This window comes from Chrysochloris asiatica, unplaced genomic scaffold, assembly GCF_000296735.1.
Source record: "Chrysochloris asiatica unplaced genomic scaffold, ChrAsi1.0 scaffold00055, whole genome shotgun sequence".
NCBI classification, from domain to species: Eukaryota; Metazoa; Chordata; class Mammalia; order Afrosoricida; family Chrysochloridae; genus Chrysochloris; species Chrysochloris asiatica.
The window spans coordinates 3,137,277-3,140,852 of record NW_006408573.1 but is presented as its reverse complement, the minus strand read 5'-3'; positions in this window follow the sequence as shown (position 1 = coordinate 3,140,852).

Here is a 3,576-nt window from a genome sequence, read left to right as displayed (position 1 = left end):
AAGGAACTTGATTGCTTGCCTTGATGGCTCCCCAGAGAGCAACTTGTTTGTTCTTGGAGTAGCCAATCAGTCTGCCATTTTTGTTTTGGATTTTTCTTACTGGTCTTACTTTCAAGAAGTACCTTCTGTTCCTCTAGCTGGTCTGCATGTCCTTTCAAGTGGGAATATCCCACCTTAGAAGGTTCTGGATGGGATTTAGGACTATAGGATGAGTAGAAATTGACTGATGGCAGTTGGAATCTAGAAAGAAGCATATTACCCCATCTTCTTCCCATGGAGCAGCTGGTGGGTGTGAACCACTGACTTTTCAGTTGGCAGCTGAGTGCTTAATCACTGCACCACCAGAGCTCCTTAATGAAAAGCAATGGGACTAGTTTCTACTCTTAGGTACTGGTGGAACGCTGTCCTGTGCAGCATTTGAAAACCCACTTGGATAGGGACTGTATGTACACATGCATCCTTCACACCCAAAGTCGAGCCTGGGGCCCAGGATGGTGTTCCTCTGAGTTTGGACCTTGCTGGGGGCTTGGTCTAAAAGCAGAATCCCAGGCCCCTCTCCAGACCTAGAGCTGAGCTCCCAGCTTAGTGTTTGCTGAATCTGGGGCTGGTGTCCGGAGGTAGAGGAGAGGATGCCCTTCAATTTAACAGCTTCCTGTACATTTTAAGGAGTTCTGGTGTGGCGCTGCAGGTTAATGTGCCAGACTGCAAAGCCATTTGAACTGCAAGGTTGGCGATTCAAGCTCACCAGTCGCTCCTTGGAAACCCTAGACAGGGTCATTATGGGTCGGAACTGACTCGATGGAACTTCACAAAAACAACAATACATTTTAAAGAGCAATGTGACCAGACACTCAACTTACAAGGCTTCACAGACTAGAGTGATGCTAAACTAGGTATAAAGCACACACAAAAAATTGTTTACATGCTACCGCAGGTCAGTGATTCAAGCTCACCAGCTACTCCTCAGAAACACTATACAGGGTCGCTATATGTCAGAAACAATGCAACGACACTTAACAGCAACACCTAATAGGTAGGTTAAGGGGCAGAAAAAGATGATAAAACTGCTAAAAGTAATTCATGTTGTTGTTGTTGTTATGTGCCATGGAGTCGGTTCTGACTCATAGTGACCCTGTATAGGGTTTCCAAGGCTGTAAATCTTTACAGGAGCAGAAAGCCTCATCTGTCTCCTGCAGAACAGCTGGTAGCTTTGAACTGCTGACCATGAGATTAGCAGCCCAATTCATAACCACTACACTACCAGAGTGTGGTGCTGTGGGCTAATGTGTCAGACTGCAAAGTCACTTGAACTGCAAGGTCGGTGGTTCAAGCTCACCAGCTGCTCCTTGGAAACCCTATACAGAGTCATTATGGGTCAGAATCAACGGCACTTAACAACAAAAAAGCAATTCATAGATGTTTTTAAATCTAAGAACCCCTGCTTCAGGGGCGAGGGCATCTGGATTTTCAGAGCTCCCAAACTGAGAGCTCAGCCCTGAGGTGAGATTCAGGCTGGTTTCCTGGCCATCAATTCCTGTGTTAGAAGGAGGGCAGATGATTTGGCAGGGGGTTGTGGGGGCTGGCATTAGATTCCAAGACTGGCTGATACACTGGGCCTTTGGGGGCTGCCACGAGGATTCTGGGAACTCCTGGCACTGCCAAGAAATAGCACAGAAGGTGTTCTGAAGGAAAGGGGGCATGTGGGAGAGAAATCGCTCCCCACACTCTCCCTGGTTACCTCTAATGAAGTGTGTCTGGTCTAAAAGGGTCGGTAGACTGAAATCAGGAAATATGGATTCATCTGAATCTCACACTGAGGTCTCAAGCAAAGGTCACTCACTGTTCCCTCCCTTCCTTACTGCATCAGCAGCTATTTGCTGGGGACCAAGCACAGCACCCTATAATAAAACCGATGAGGAGCCCTCCTTTGAGAAGCAGGTGTAACTAACAATAACCAGTCACGTGAATGTAAACCAGGAATGGTTTGTAGTGGTGGTTACGTGCCGTGGAGTCGGTTCTGACTCATAGCGATCCTGTACAGGATTTCAGAGGCTGTAAATCTTTACGGGAGCCTGATTCATAACCACTACACTACCATAATGTAAACTCTGAAGACAATCAATTGTTGTTGTTGTTAAGTGCTGTCGAGTCGGTTCCAACCCATAGCGACCCTTTATAAGGTTTTCGAGGAGTCACTGGTGAGCTTGAACCACTGACCTTGCAGTTCAAACGGCTTTGCAGTCTGGCGTATTAATTGACAGAGCCACACCGGGACTCCTAAGACAATCAATGTTGTTGTTGTTGTTGGGTGCTGTGGAGTCGGTTCCTACTCACAGTGACTCTGTATAGGGTTTCCAAAGCTGTAAATCTTTATGGGAGCAGAAAGCCTCATCTTTCTCCCACAGAACCCCACGGAACAGCTGGTAGTTTCAAACTGCTGACCTTGAGATTCGCAGCCTGATTCGTAACCACTACGCTACCAGAGCTCCTTGCCAACCAATAGGCAACCTGAAAAACTAGAGTGTTCGGGGACATCTTCTTTGGAGGGGTGTCTGTCAGAGGCCATTCTAGGGACAGACAGCCAAAGACAATGTGTTCCAGTTAAAGAAACAACCCGAGCAAAATCTTGGCAATGGGACGGCCAGCGGCCAGGTGTGCTTAAAGAGCCGGGGGTGGGGGGTAGGCCTGGCCAGATTGGATCTGGATTTTATGCCAAGTACAGTGAACTATTAGTGGGTTCTGGCCAGAAAGGACAGGGATCCAGTGAGATTGACAATGTCAATCTGGCTGCAGGGCGGAGACTAGTATCTGTTACCCTCTGCTCCAGTCCACTGGCCTCCTTGCTTTTCCCCAAATTCCCCAAACATGTCCTTGCCATTGGTGTCTCTAGGGAGCTACAGGGGTGCAGACTGTACCCTCACACGATCAGAGATGACCAGAGGAGATAACCAGTCATGCAAATGTAAAGGTCTGCAGCCCCCCGGAGGATGGGCTGGCAAACAAGGCATTGGCTGGTGTCACCCTCTCTAGTGTGGTAACTCATCACCAACCTTTCCAGGGTGGGAGAGAGAGCATGGTCTCAGCCTTGGCCAATCTCAATTAGAGAGGGGTAGGGCTGGGAGGGTCAGGGTAGGCCAGGGGCGCTGTCCTGGGAGGGGCGTGGAGTCCGCCCACAGGGGCCACCCGTGGGAAGGTGCCTCCAGCCTTAGTGCTATTGCTGGTCCATGCCTCAAGGCATTTCCACTAGCTTGGTTTTGCCCAAATTTCACATAAGTTCTGACCTCTTTCAGGTCTGACCTCAAATATCCTTCATCATCAGACCAAGTTAAGAAAGCCCTGCGTTCCCAGAGCGCCCTGCCTCCTAAATCTGTTTATCTCTACAGAAGTTAGGTATGGCACTAGGAGATAAGCACTTGACCTGAAGGTCAGTTTGAACCACAAGTCAGCATTTCAAACTCTCTAGTTACTCCTTGGAAACCGTATACATGGTCGCTATGAGTCAGAACCGACTCAACAGCACTGAACAACAATATTGGTTTATACGTTTGTTTCTCCCCAGTCAAATGTACTGACTGA